Here is a 16,087-nt window from a genome sequence, read left to right as displayed (position 1 = left end):
TGTAGTAATGCAGGATCCTTAACTGAGCAAGGCTATGGATGGAATCCACCTGCATCCTCATGGATACCAGTCAGGTTTGTTTCTGTTGAGCTAGGACGGAAACTCAGAATAAGCATTCTATTGACATTTCTGGAAGAGTGACTGCAAAATCCTCCCTATTTTCACACTAAAATCACTTAAATTAGAAGTTCAATCTATATATTTACACACCATACTTTGGAAGTTATGTCCTTATTTACTCAGTAGTTTAGTTACTAGCTGCTCATTAGAAGTTTATATAAGGGACTCTCGGTTTCTAGTTCCACACGTAAGAAGCTTCAAAGTCGCCATTCTGTCCTAACAGGTGAAAAGCTAAACAAACTGAAGAAACAGGAGTTTCTCTAAGATCCACAGAGAGATGAGGACACAGAGCAAACCATTGCTCCTAAAACTGGAGAGAAAGATAGACGGGCAGAGAGTTGTCTTTGCAGGCAGAGATTCACCAGCAGAAACCTCTGGAGGAACATCACCGGAGCAGGAAAACCTAAACTGTCCTTGGTGAATTATCGGACATTCCATGTAGACAATGCTTGAGAGTTAAAAACTCCAGGAGGACCCAGTCATGGTGGATCCCAACATTATGTGAGGGCATGCCCTTGAACACTTTATTGATTTATTTTTATTGAGGTATAGTTGATTTACAGTATTGAGTCAATTTCTGCTGTACAGCAGAGTGACCCAGTCATACATAAATATACATTCCTTTTCTCATATTATCTTCCATCATATTCAATCCCAGGGGATTGGATATGGTTCCCTGTGCTGTACAGCAGACCTCATTGCTTATTGAGTAGATTTCTTATCTCCACTTTGCTTAGTTCTTCTGGAGTTTTATCTTATTCTAATTTGTTAGGAACATATTTCTCTATTGCCCCATTTTGCCTATCTCTCTGTTTTTCTTCTATGTATTAGGTAGGTCAGTTACGTTTCCTGGTCTAGGAAAGGGCTTTATACAGGAGGAATCCTACACTCTGGGGCCACTAGTGTTCTAGGAGTCCCCGGTCTGTAGGCTGTGTGAGCACTTCTGTTGCTGTGAGCTGACTCCTGTGGGTGTGAAAGTGAGTAGGGAAGCCCCAGGCCCTGCTTTGCACAATGGGTGCTGGCTCACTGGTGGGTGGGGCAAGATTGGTGATTTCAGAGTTTGGGAGACAGGATTAAATACATATAGCACAGAGCATTTTTAGGGCAACAGAAATACTCTGACATCTGACAGCTTAATGATGGGTATGCATCATTATGCATTTGTCCAAACCTATAGGATACACAAAATTAGAGTGGACCCTACTAAAAATATGGACTTTGGGGGAATTCTCTTGTGCTGCAGCAGGTTAGGAATCCAGTTTTTTCACTCTGGTGACTCAGGTCACTTCTGTGGCACAGGTTCAAGCCCTGTCCCCAGTTTTTCATGCTGTGGGCATGTGAATTCATCAATTATAACAAACATATCACTCAGGTTAAGGCTGATGATAATACAGGAATCTATTAATATGTCGGGTATATGGGGGAATCTCCAAACCTTCTTGTCAATTTTGCTATTAATCTAAAATTTCTCCCATAAAAAAAGAAAAGAGAAAAAAATTTGTTTAAGGTAATTTTTACTTGAATCAAATAAAGAAAGCCTAGATATAACCAAAGATACCGGGAAAATGCCTTTATAACCCTTTAGGGAAATTGAACACAGTTAGGTACACACACCCTTGTTTTTAGGGATGCACCCAAGGCATAGGGAGGTTCCCAGGCTAGGGATAGAATTGGAGCTGTAGCTGCTGACCTATGCCATAGCCACAGCAACATGGGGTCCAAGCCACATCTGTGACCTATACCATAGCTCACAGCAATGGTGGATCCTTGACCCACTGAGTGAGGCCAGAGATTGAACCCACGTCCTTGCAGATATTAGTTAGTTTCATTACCGCCGGCCTACTCCACAGCCACAGCAACGTGGGGTCCAAGCCACGTCTGCAACCTATACCACAGCTCATGGCAATGCTGGATCCTTAGCCCACTGAGCAAGGGCAGGGACCGAACCCGCAACCTCATGGTTCCTAGTCAGATTCGTTAACCACTGAGACGCGACAGGAACTCCCCATCCTTCTATAAATTTCTGATATTCTAGAAAAGAGACCAGTTTTGTACATCTTTGACTTTGCTGAATTTAGTAACTGACACATACATGTTTGCTTTTGAAAAGACTGATTTGAGAGGTATCATGTTGCAACAGCCCTCCTTGACTTTGACATTTTTGAGATCATGACTCTAAATCCTGGCCTGAAGATTAAGATTCATTTATAAAGTCAGAGGGTCTAGATTTTAATCCCAGGATCTTCTTCTGGCTAGATTTTACCTTTGGAAATTCAGCCATTTTTCCAAGCTTCTCTTATGGTAATTATTCTTCATAATCTTTTACTATTACCATCATCAGCATCATCATTACCATCTTCATCCCTTCCTAAGAGAGAAGGAAAGATGTTAGCCTATGTTGAAGGCTGATGCACAAACCTCCCAGCCTCTGTGCTGTTTCTGCCCTGTGACCTGCCTCTCCCACTCTCCACTCCCATGAACCCTGGATGATAACTGGTCTCCCCTCTTAGACAAACCAATGGATTCATCCATCATGTCTTTTTCTTGTTCATTCCATTTGCCTTGATAATTAAAGAAAAGGGAAAGATCCCTTTTGCCTGGAATGAATGAGGTGCTGCTGGCCCTGGAATTCTGCTTCCATGGAGGGCTATGTTTATATGCATTACCTTAAAGCTGGAATGCTGCCCACTCTGATTTAATTTCTGCCAATTTACAGGCATTGCATGCATAGAAATTACAAAGATTTTGCACCCAGAAGGACAAGTCAGGAAGATACCTCAGAATTTGCCATTTCTCAGTCCAATATGCTTTGTGATAACTCACTGGCATGCATTCCTTTGATAGCTGGAAAGGTAAATGCTTGACTTGTTGATTGTCAAGCCCCAAAGAAATCTTTCCATCCAGAATGGTATACCTCCACTATACTATGGGGAGGCAATGGAATGCCAGGGATTGTTTATTTTAAACTTCAAGAACTCTGTATTAAAGAGCTGCACTGTGTAAACATGACCACAATGGTGGTAACTTAACTAATTAAAGATTCATTTACAAGGAAAAGAATCAGATGGATTGCAATAATAACGGTAAGCCTAACTACTTAGTATTCCCTATAGTTTGTCTGCTGAAATGAAAGTAAGAACAAATGTGATTGTACACTCTTAGAGATTATTAAGCATGGCAAGTGTAAAATTACTTCTGTAACGAGTGTTTTCCCTTAAACTCGCTGAGTGATCCTGAAGGCCCAAGGCTTAAAGCCCTGGTTAAAACACATCTGTCCCAAGGCAGCCAACTGTCAAACATGGCTGCAGAGTAGGGAGGCTTAGCAGAGGCAGGAGGGCTGCCCCCATGCATTCTGAGGGGAGAGAATGCTCCCTGGACGAAAGCTCATGTTGACCCAGCTGTCTTCAAGGTTTGGAGAAAGCCTTTGAGTGTTTTCCTAAAGGTTGCTGGAGATATTAAACAGTTCATAAAGCCCACCATGGGCACAGTTATGTTGGTTATTATGAAGGACAATCCAAATAACTCTCTATCAGTAAATCTGTGTGATTTTCCCGGCCCTCATGTTCAAAGTATGCCAGAGAAAAAGATGTCTACTTCCTTAGGATGAATTCTCAGCAGGGAAATTGTCTCTAAGATAATACAAATCCAGGGGAGATTCAAGTTTAATGACTCATCTTGAACACATACTTTGTGACCTAGTTCAAAGATCTGAATTTGATAACTCCATTTCCTTCCTAGGGTTCCAGAAGCTACTATGGAATCTAGTGAGGGAAATATGTGGGGATCTAGATTTGGGCATGATATGAGGACCAACTCTCTGGTGAATATAACTGCCTATCATTAAATTCTGGGATATAGAGATTCTTAACTTTCAGAAAGACACAGTTAGGCCAAGTCAGTAAAGCAAAATATCAGGTAAAAAACATCAAAGCTTTTAAATGTATATCAAGTCAATCCCAAGTCACCCCAGGTGGTAGATATAATTATACTTATTTTGTAAATGAGCTACCTGAGGCATAGATTGGTAAAATGGTTTGCTCAAAGTCACACAGCTCTTAAAGGGACTGTGTTTCAGGCCAGCTCTATCAGACCTCAACATCTGTTTATTTCTCTGTACAGAGATGCTATGGATAGAATTGCTGAATTAGTCAGAGATTGGATGAGGTGATATGTGAGCGACTGTGGTCTACTGCACCTTCCTAATATAAGATATAAATTGCCCTAACCCTCCATTCCAATACAGCAAACCCCACACAGAACATGCTGTGTTTACCAGCTTTATTAAAAACCCTGAGGTGATGGGGGCACATTGCTCCTGATGGTAGCCCACCTTGTCACCTGACAACCTTTAAATACCTCTTCACTCTCTTGGTCCAGGCCACTTCCCTCCCCATTCAACCCCCATCCTCTTATAGGACAATCTTTCAAATCTGGTCTTTCTTTTTCTTTCTTTCTTCCCCCCCCCCTTTTTTTTAGGGCCATACCTGTGGCATATGAAAGGTCCCAGGCTAAGGGTCCAATAGGAGCTACAGCTGCCAGCCTATGCCACAGCCACAATGACTCCAGATATGAGCTGCATCTGTGACCTACACTATAGCTCATGGCAACACCAGATCCTTAAACCACTAAGTGAGGCCAGGGATCAAACCAGCATACTCATGGATACTAGTCAGATTTGTTTCCACTGTGCCACAATAGGAACTCTGAATCTGGTTTTCTTTCTTTAGCTCCCTTGAAATTTCAGAACACTGTTCTTCATCTCATCATGGGAAACTATCTCTTAATCACAGGCTGTGGTTTTTGGCATTTGTGAGGTGGGAGCAGGCAAATAGTGGGCAGGCTGCTTTACAACAGCAATTCTGGCATTGCTTTAGTGTATGGATGAGCAGGGAAGTGACAAGAGCTTGGGAGACAAGATTGCTTCACAAGTACTGAAAAAAAAAGTGGAAAAAGCCTAAGCTGATTTACTGGTTGAGTTCTCAGCCATCAGCCTTTTCTCTGCCAGCCATTTGCCCTTCATCTCTACCCCAAGGATGAGAAGAGGCTCCAGAGAGGTTAATGAATGGATGGTCACCATCAGAGCACACCCTTGTAACCAAAATTAAAGAGACTGAAGTCTGTCATAGATGCTGTTGTTGGGAGAAAGTCCAGGAAAGAGAGGCAAGCTTAGATCCATGAGGACAGAGGAAAATTAAAAACAAGGCATTAGGTGAAGTGAAGAAATGGTACCAGGCTATGAACAGAAGGCAGGATAAATGATGGGCAGAGTGTGGTGAATTCATCACCCAAGAACAGAGAAAGTGAATGCAATCCTCATAGGAGAACACAGGCCTCATTAGGAATGTGGTTTCAAAATACAGATTCCTACAGTCTTTGACACTCCCTGCGCCGTTTTCAGTGAGAAATGTGAAGGAACCAGTCATCAATACAGCCTGTTCTGGACTAGGATCCGTATCTCTTGATAGCAATGGTGCAGGTTCTGGTTTGGGGAAAGAATCAAGAAGCCACAGATCTGTGAGGGATAGATGCTGCTTCCTGTGGTCCAATGAACATGTAAGACCAAAGCGCGACCCTAGTGGTAAGACTGGGGAACAGACTGAAATGGGTGGTAGAACACTAAGATTGAAAAGTAGAGGAAAAAATGTAATGAGAATAATTCAGGACAAGTGAGACAGACCCAGGAAAATCACCATAACCTCAGAGTGATGCTTTCGTTGTATACAGACACATAGGAATGGGATAACCTCCCACAGAGTCACCCCCACTGACCTCTCCTCCCTTCCCTCCTGTCCTTTACTCCTAAAAGGTCACATCCACTTCCTCTCTTATCTTCCTGACTTCACATTTCCCTTCTTTTGCATATTCCCTCTCAGCTAGAATAATGTCTCAGACATGAGGGAAGCTGTCCAGAATAAGATGGTGACCTGAGTTCACTTACCTGTCTTGTTATTTTTGCTATTAATAAACTACAATGATAATGAAGTCAAAAGATTTTGTACCCATAGAAGCAAAGAAAATAGGCCTGGCCACCTGCAAACATGAGAGTACTGTGACTTTCTGAAAAATAGAAGGTGAATGAAAGAGTACTGGAGGGAAGAGTAGCAGAAGTAAGTGAAAGTTTAAACAGAGCTCTGAATAGAGATAGTAATTTGGTTGAAAAAGATATATTAAGATGCGGGTTATATTGAACATATTTATATCAAAAAATAAATTACACACTTCTGTGTAAATGGAGATAGATATTCATTCTCAGAATTAAGTGACTTATTTAAGACTCTAAATGAACTATTTAGATGTAACTAAAGTATGCAGAGTAGGAAATACTCTAGGCTAAATAAGGTTTTTGATGTATCATTAAGACATATATCAATAAAAGTAAAAGTCATCATATATGTGAGAAAAATATGCAGTATAGAAGAAAAATTCAAAAAAGGAAGATTTATGATGAAAAAGAAAATGTTAGATCATAATTATAATTGTTTGCCTTCAGTTGGATGATATATAAAATAATGATAAGATATATTGTACAAAAAAATTCATTGAAAATAAGGCTGCTTTAGAAATTTTTTAAAAATTATAACAATTTAAGCCAAAGGGATGCAAGAAAAAGATGCAGAGGACTTCAATAAAGATAAACTTAAATGAAGAACTATAGTAACATGGACTAAAGGACAAGTTGGGTGGGAGTTCCCATTGTGGCTCAGTGGGTTAATGACCTGTGTCTGTGATGATGTGGGTTCAATCCCTGGCTCACTCAGTGGGTTAAGGATCAAGCATTGCCACAAGCTGTAGCATAGGTAGAAAATGCAGTTTGGATACAGTGTTGCTGTGACTGTGGTGTAGGCCTGCAACTGCAGTTCCAGTTGACCCCTAACCCAGGAACTGCAGGTGCAGCCATAAAAAGAAAAAAAAAATAGAAAAAAAGAGACAAGTACAGTGATGGATGAACTACAGGAAAGCCCACTATGAGCAACATAAATTCCAGAAAAGATAAAAGTTAAAAAATAAATGTGTGGAGAGAGTACAATTGCCAGTGAAATAAATGAAGCAAGCCTCTGAGATCTGAAAAAAAAAAAAAGACATGAAGCTTCCATTTAAATTGATCAAAACAACATATCAAAAAAATTATACACCATGACCAGGTAGGGTTCATCCCAGGTTCACAAGGATGGTTCAACATACGCAAATCAATCAACATCATACACCACATTAACAAAAGAAAAGTCAAAAATGATATGATCATCTCAATAGACGCAGAAAAAGCATTTGACAAAGTCCAACATCCATTCATGATCAAGACCCTTGCCAAAGTGGGTATAGAGGGAACATTCCTGAATATAATCAAAGCCATTTATGACAAACCCACAGCAAATATAATACTCAATGGGGAAAAACTGAAAGCCTTCTCACTCAAATCTGGAACAAGACAGGGATGCCCACTCTCACCACTGCTCTTCAACATAGTTCTGGAAGTCCTAGCCACAGCAATTAGACAAACAAAAGAAATAAAAGGCATCCATATAGGAAGAGAAGAGATCAAACTGTCACTGTATGCAGATGACATGATACTATACATAGAAAAACCCAAGGACTCAACCCCAAAACTACTTGAACTCATTAATAAATTCAGCAAAGTAGCAGACTATAAGATTAACATTCAGAAGTCACTTGCATTTCTGTATACCAGCAATCAAATATTAGAAAAGGAATACAAAAATACGATACCTTTTAAAATTGCACCTCACAAAATCAAAGACCTCGGGATACACCTGACCAAAGAGGTAAAGGATGTATATGCCAAGAACTATAAAACTTTAATCAAAGAAATCAAAGAAGATGTAAAGAAATGGAAAGATATTCCATGTTCCTGGATTGGGAAAATCAATATTGTGAAAATGGCCATCCTACCCAAAGCAATCTACAGATTCAATGCAATCCCTATCAAATGACCCATGACATTTTTCACAGAACTAGAACAAACAATCCAAACATTTATATGGAACCACAAAAGACCCAGAGTCTCCAAAGCAATCCTGAGAAACAAAAACCAAGTAGGAGGCATCACTCTCCCAGACTTTAATTAATACTACAAAGCCACAGTCATCAAAACAGTGTGGTACTGGTATCAAAACAGACAGACAGACCAACGGAACAGAATAGAGAACCCAGAAATAAACCTTGACACCTATGGTCAATTAATCTTTGACAAGGGAGGTAAGAACATAAAATGGGAAAAAGAAAGTCTATTCAGCAAGCATTGCTGGGAAACCTGGACAGCTGCATGCAAAGCAATGAAACTAGAACCCCTCACACCATGCACAAAATAAACTCAAATGGCTGAAGACTTAAATATACGACAGGACACCATCAAATTCCTAGAAGAAAACATAGGCAAAACACTCTCTGACATCAACATCATGAATATGTTCTGAGGTCAGTCTCCCAAAGCAATAGAAATTAGAGCAAAAATAAACCCATGGGACCTCATCAAACTGAAAAGCTTTTGCACAGCAAAGGAAACCCAAAAGAAAACAAAAAGACAACTTTCAGAATGGGAGAAAATAGTTTCAAATGATGCAACCAACAAGGGCTTAATCTCTAGAATATATAAACAACTTATACAACCCAACAGCAAAAAAAGCCAATCAATCAATGGAAAAATGGGCAAAAGACCTGAATAGACTGTTCTCCAAGGAAGATATACAGATGGCCAGCAAACACATGAAAAAATGCTCAACATCGCTGATTATAAGAGAAATGCAAATCAAAACTACCATGAGATACCACCTCACACCAGAATGGCCATCATTAATAAATCCACAAATAACAAGTGCTGGAGGGGCTGTGGAGAAAAGGGAACCCTCCTGCACTGCTAGTGGGAATGTAAACTGGTACAGCCACGATGGAGAACAGTTTGGAGATATCTTAGAAATCTATCCATAGACCTTCCATATGATCCCACAATCCCACTCTTGGGCATCTATCCAGACAAAACTCTACTTAAAAGAGACACATACACCCGCATGTTCATTGCAGCACTATTCACATTAGCCAGAACATGGAAACAACCCACATGTCCATCAATAGATGATTGGATTAGGAAGATATGATATATATACACAATGGAATACTACTCAGCCATAAAAAGGAATGACATAATACCATTTGCAGCAACATGGATGGAACTAGAGATTCTCATACTGAGTAAAATGAGTCAGAAAGACAAAGACAAATACCATGTGATATCATTTATAACTGGAATCTAATATCCAGCACAAATGAGCATCTCCACAGAAAAGAAAATCTTGGACTTGGAGAAGAGACTTGTGGCTGCCTGATGGGAGGGGAAGGGAGTGGGAGGGATTAGGATCTTGGGCTTATCAGACACAACTTGGAATAGACTTATAAGGACATCCTGATGAGTACCATTGAGAACTTTGTCTAGATACTCATGTTGCAACAGAACAAAGGGTGGGGGAAAAATGTAATTGTAATGTATACATGTAAGGATAACTTGATCCCCTTGCTGTACAGTGGGAAAATAAAATAAAAATAAATAAATGAATAAATTGATCAAACACAATTTTAACATGATGATTTTTAAAAGACCAACAACTAGCCTTCTTGAAATTTCTTATCCACTAGGATAAAGGGAGGATTTTAAAATATTTCAGAGAGAAAGAAATACATTCATGGTGACTCCAAAGCAATACACAAGAACTGGCATTAAATATCTCCTGAGTGATGCTAGAAGAGAGAAGGCAGAGATCCTCAAAGTATTAAAGATTCTGCCAAGCAACTTAAAACCAGCCCAAAACCAATCACATATATGAGAAAAAATCAAACATGAAAACACTCAGAAATTTAGGCTTCTTTTATAACAAAATTCATTGAGGAAAATGATAAGCAGAAAATACCAAAAGAAAGAAGACCTAGGAGTTCTTGTAGTGGCACAGCTGGGTAAGGATCTGGTGTTGTCTCTGTGGAGGTCAGGTTCAATCCCTAGCCTGGACAGTGGGTTAAGGATCCAGTGTTGCCATGGGTATGGTGTAGGTGCAGCTGTGGCTCAGATTTGGCCAATGGCCCAGGAATTTCCTATCTCCCTATGTCATGGGTGTGGCCATGAAAGAAAGAAAGAAAGAAAGAAAGAAAGAAAGAAAGAAAGAAAGAAAGAAAGAAAGAAAGAAAGAAAGAAATGAATTATGTTTAAGACATATGAGATATACAATAAGAGTGTATCTAACCACAAAGTAGAGAAATGCAATCTCAGGGAAACAGCACTGAAATAGATTTAAAATGCAGGTGCTCCACAGTAGCCCAGTGAATGAATGCAGCCCAAAGAGAACATCTTCCAGAAGAAAAGTGGAGGAGCTCAGCCACTGAGAAAGTGAGTAAGAAAAGAGAATGATATGTGAGTAAAAGGAGTAAAAAATTTGCTCCTTCTCCCAAGTGTCTTCACAATAGGCCTTTGGGTGGCAAATATAATAGCTTCTTCATTGGGCAGTGAATAATATCTGTGGTCACAATCACATAAATTTTATTTACCAGATGAGAACTTTTAGATGAAAGAATGGTGACACAGTCCTTGCAGAACAGATGTGAACTTCTAGCCTCTCATTCATATACCTTAGTGACTATACTATAAGTCAAGGCACAAACCACTGCAGCTGGGGGTGGTGAGCAGGGAGAGACACAGAGAGAACTGGTTTAGGTACACACCCACTCCAAAATGAAGGGATACTGTTGGTGAGAGAGAAAATTGAGGTTGCTATATCATATCCAAAGTTAACCATAGTGGAATGAAAAATAGTAACATACCTTTCAAACTTTCCAAACAAAGGGAAAGAGCACTGCATAAAGGAGATATAACACCATCTTGCAAAACATGAATCTGTAGTGTGGGAGGCTGACACATCTTAAAATAAAGGTACAGTCACATTATTTAGAGATAAGTGGATAACTAGAAAAAAGAAATAGAAGAGTTCCCATTGCGGCTTATCGGGTTAGGCACTCAACTAGTATCCATGAGGATGCCAGTTTGATCCCTGGCCTCACTTAGTGGGTTAAGGATCCAGCATTTCTGTGAGCTGCATGGTAGGTTGCAGATGCGGCTCAGATCCAGTGTTTTTGCGGCTGTGAAATAGGCTGGAAACTGCAGCTCCTATTAGACCACTAGAGTGCAAACTTCCACATGCTGTAAGTAGCAGCCCTAAAAAGGAAAAAGAGAAAGAAAGAAAGAAAGAAAGAAAGAAAGAAAGAAAGAAAGAAAGAAAGAAAGAAAGAAAGAAAGAAAGAAAGAAAGAAAAGGAAGGATGGAAGGAAGGAAGGAAAGAAAGAAAGGGAAAGAAAGAGAGAAAGAAAGAGGAAGAAAGGAAATTAAGAAAACAGGAATTCTCATTCCTGCTCTAGTCCAGTGGGATTTAGAATCCCATTGTAACAGCTCTGGCACTATGGGAGATGTGGGTTTGGTCCCCCGCCCAGCACAGTACGTTAAAGGATCCCAGGCTACTGCAGCTGTGGCATAGGTCACAGTTGATTCTGGGGTTGAGTCCCTGGGCCAAGAAATTCCATATGCTGTGAGTGCAGCAATAAGAGCAAAACAGAAAAGTAAAGAAAGAGAAAAGGAAATAACAAAAGTGAAATAAAAGCCAGAAGGAAAGCCCGAAAGATTGAAAAACTCAATGCAGAGCCCATTAAAGTTCTTGTCTCTGGGCATTACCTGGGAGATGCTTGGACACCACTGAGTCCTAACATGAGAAAGGGGGTGAGGGAAGATGGATGATGGGAGATTTGGGCAAAATCAAAGGACTCGATTTTCATTGTAAATGCCTTTCTTCCCCATCTTATTTTTAACTGAGTTAAGGTTAACATTCAGCATTGACAAAAATAAGACAAAAGTCTTGCTTTTCTAGCAGAGGCTTGGGGGCGGGGAGAAATAGTTGAGGACTTAAGTCTTGTTTTCTGAGTTAACACAAGGAATTAGTGTCATGGGATCCAGGAAGCCCAGGATTATGACCCCATTTCTGCATTCTTTGTATTGCTCTCACTGCCTCCCAGCAAGCTAGAAATATATTATTTTGGGAAGTGGCCCAAGTGCTTTCCATATGCATGATTAACATTTAAAATGATAATGCCAGCTCATTTTGTATCTCATCACCAAGGCCCCCTTACTAGCTGTAACCCGGTCCTGTGCTGCCTGGGGTTCCAAGAGTGGATGAGGTCGACACAAGCGCAGCCTCGGGTTCTGCGTCCAGAAGGAGCGTCCACTGGGTTCATTAATTCATGAGCATGCTTTATGTTAATGCTCACAGGGTGCCGTGGCATTTAGGTCACCTTTAGTTTCAAGTTGACATTTACCTCTCCTCGAAACTAATGAACATTCACTGACAGTTCACAAAGGCAAGAATCCCCAGAAAATGAGAAATACTTTAGGGTCCAGATAAGGGTTACATTATCTTTGGCACAAGAGGTCTGGTTAATGAAATCCACACTCAGTCCCACAAATAGCAGTTTGTCAGAGAAACACTTGGCATTTGGTGAGATGGTGGGTTTGGGATGACCCTCTCCCTTCCCACACCCGGTGCTCTCTCTCTGCTAGATTACAGAGCTCGGCAAGAATGGTGACTTCTCAACCCAGACCCATCTTTACCTCTTATTCCCAAAATTAATTGGCTACATTCCAAGAGAATATGGGAACCAGAAACTTTATGGCGATCCAAATAGGTTGTAAGACACTTAATCGGGCCAAAATCCAGTACTGGTAGTAATGCCACTTCTTATATTTGCACAGGACTTTATATTTTGCAGAGATTTTAACATCTAATATCTTGCTTCATTTTGAGCCTTATAGTAATGTTGCAAGTTAGGAATGGAAAATGTCCATCCCATTTTATTAGTAAAGAACCAGGGCTATTTACTGCTGCACATCTAGGGTTTTCATAAAAGGTTCCATGGTCCTCTTTCAATGTTTGAAGTAAAAGAAGACAGAGGATTCCAGAAAGATATGACTTCTTGAATTAGGGCTTGCTGTCTGCAAATTAGATCATTGAGGTATTTCTACTTTTCTGCTTATATTGAATAAGAGGGCTGATCCACTCACCTTGGAATTTATGTGAACGACTAAATAAACACGGTCATTTACTTGGGGTATGCGGTCCAAGGGTCTGTCCCCCAGTCCCTCCTGACTATGAACCATCCCTCAGCAGAATCCAGAGGAACGGAGCAGACCCTGGGGTGAGACAGGAATGAGTATCCAAATGCAGACTCACCACTTGGCTTCAGGGCACCAATAAGTCCCTGATTCCTTCTTCATTAAACTGACCTGAACACCTAACTTTCAAGAGTGAATTCAATGAGATGGTATCTGTGAGTGTGACCAGCTCAGGGCACAGGTTTTAAATAAATGTTGCTTTTCCTCCTGTTTTCCACTGATGATGGGTCAATTGCATATGGATTTAAAAATCAAAATGGAGTCTTTGATTTTCTGCCTATTAATTGGCTTCACTAAAGACTTTTTTTTTTTTTTCCTTTTAGGGATGCCCCTGTGGCATATGGTAGTTCCTGGGCTAGGGGTTGAATTGGAGCTGCAGTTGCTGGCCTACACCACAGACACAGCAATATGAGATATCAGCTGCATCTGTCATCTTCACCACAGCTTGTGGCAACACTGGATCCTTAACCCACTGAGCGAAGCCAGGGATTGAACCCACATCCTCATGGACACTATGTCGGATTCTTAACCTGCTGAGCCACAATGGTAACTCCAAGGTCATTTTTAAAAACACAATCCATTGAAATTTATGCACTTAAACTGATCCCCATGAACTGTTTTGAGTTTAAAAATCTAGTTAGGGAGTTCCTGTTGTGACTCAGTGGTAATGGACCAGACTAATATCTGTGAGGATGCAGGTTCCATCCCTGGCCTTGATCAGTGGGTTAAGGATCCGGCGTTGCCATGAACTGTGTAGGTTGCAGATGCAGCTTAGATCCCTCGTTGGCTGTGGCTGTGGTGTAGGCCGGCAGCTGCAGCTCTGATTCGACCCCTAGCCTGGGAACTTCCTTTTGCCTCAGATGCAGCCCTAAAAGCAGAACAAACAAACAAAAATATATAGTTGGCTTTTTCTAACCAAAGGGAAAATAAAATTATCTTCCTCATCTCTAATAAACAGCAGAGCTTAAATCTGTAATTCAAAAGGGAGGTAACACATGTGTGGTCTGTCAGGAAAGGGGAGCACTTTGGAAAGGACTTTGTGACAAATGATGCTGTCTATACACTGTATCTTATCCTTTATCGCTGCAAAGAGAAAACTATGTTTCTTTTGATCAAAACAGGACAAGGAGCACATCCAAATCGATCCATGGAGAATTTAATCCTGTGAGCTGTCAGAATCACAAACAGAGAAAGCCAACATTAAAGACAGGAAGGAAAACGTATTTATTGTGGAAGGGTTACTGCTAAGAGACCTGCTTGGTCCTCTTAGCAAAAGGGGTGACATTACCCATGGATCTTAAACTTTGTCATTAAGTTTTCTTCAAAAAACTAAAACAGGATGTTTTGCACATCAGATTTCAAAATCTGAAAAAAAGATAATATACCCTGTCATTAGTCAATAAATATGACAAAAGATTATACTTACCTAAAATAGATTTTAAATGTTTGCTCAAATACATGTGTTTTCAATGTGTTAAATAATACATAAGAATTGACAAAGACAAAAAGAGAAAATAATACAATGAATCCTCATAAATTCATCAACTAAATATGAAATAAGTATCATGACTTTGGCACTTTTGCTTTTTCTATTGTTCTGCTTTTCTTCTTGTATTTTTTTTTTTGAGGAAGCATTTTAAAGCACAGACCTAAAAATAAATAAATAAACAAACAAACAAAAAAACCAACAACAAAAAAAACTCTTCTAAATATTTCAATAAGAATTCTTTAAAAACATAGGCTTCCACTGCTGTTATTTTGCCTGACATAATTCAATATAATTTCCTATCACATATTTAGTACATAATAAAATATCTCTCTCAAAATGTGTTTTTATGGTACTTTCTGTGAATCAGATTTCAAAATGTCTATATAAAAATTTTAAATAATAAAGTAACAGACAGTTTGAATAAAAAATTCAAATGAGAAAGTTTATTAAAGTTAAAAAAAAAGTGGCCAATGCTCAATCTCTGCAAACATCCTATTAAAACAATATTAAGGTAATATTTATGTTATTAGAGCAATGGGTATGCTATTGAGGTAACATATACTTAAAAAATAAAATATTTGTGGTATTTAACCTTGGTAGAGCTTGGGAGAGCTGAAAAGAGTTTTGCACTGCCACAATGCAGTGAATGGACTTCCAGGACAATACAAAGGCACTCCTGGACTTGGAGAACAGACTTGTGGTTACCAAGGGGGAGGGGGAGGGAGTGGGATGGACTGGGAATCTGGGGTTAATAGATGCAAACTATTACCTTTGGAATGGATAAGCAATGAGATCCTGCTGTATAGCACTGGGAACTGTATCTAGTCACTTATGATGGAGCATATGAGAAAAAGAATGTATATATGTATGTGTGACTGGGTCTCTTTGCTGTACTGTAGAAAACTGACAGAACACTGTAAACCAGCTATAATAGAAAAAAATAAAAATCATATAAAAAACAAAATAAAAGAAAGTAATAAAAAAAAGAATGTAGTGAATCGGGGCAATTGCCTTGACACTGTGCAATAACGACAGGTAACGGAAGCCAAAGCAAAACTTCTTCCCACTTGACATCACACACCCACTCTCAGAGGTTTGTTCTGAGGAAAGAATCCAGACAAAGTGAAATAATTTGTCTGTACACAGATTTTCACAGCAGTGTCATTTTTACGGGCAAAAATATAATGGGTAAAACAGAAAACCTATGGTAATTACATAGGTTCATTAAATGCCCTGTATTAATTCATGGTGGTATCAGATAGTCATTA

This window comes from Sus scrofa, chromosome 15 (assembly GCF_000003025.6).
Source record: "Sus scrofa isolate TJ Tabasco breed Duroc chromosome 15, Sscrofa11.1, whole genome shotgun sequence".
Taxonomy (NCBI): Eukaryota; Metazoa; Chordata; class Mammalia; order Artiodactyla; family Suidae; genus Sus; species Sus scrofa.
Note: the sequence above shows the minus strand (reverse complement) of the source record.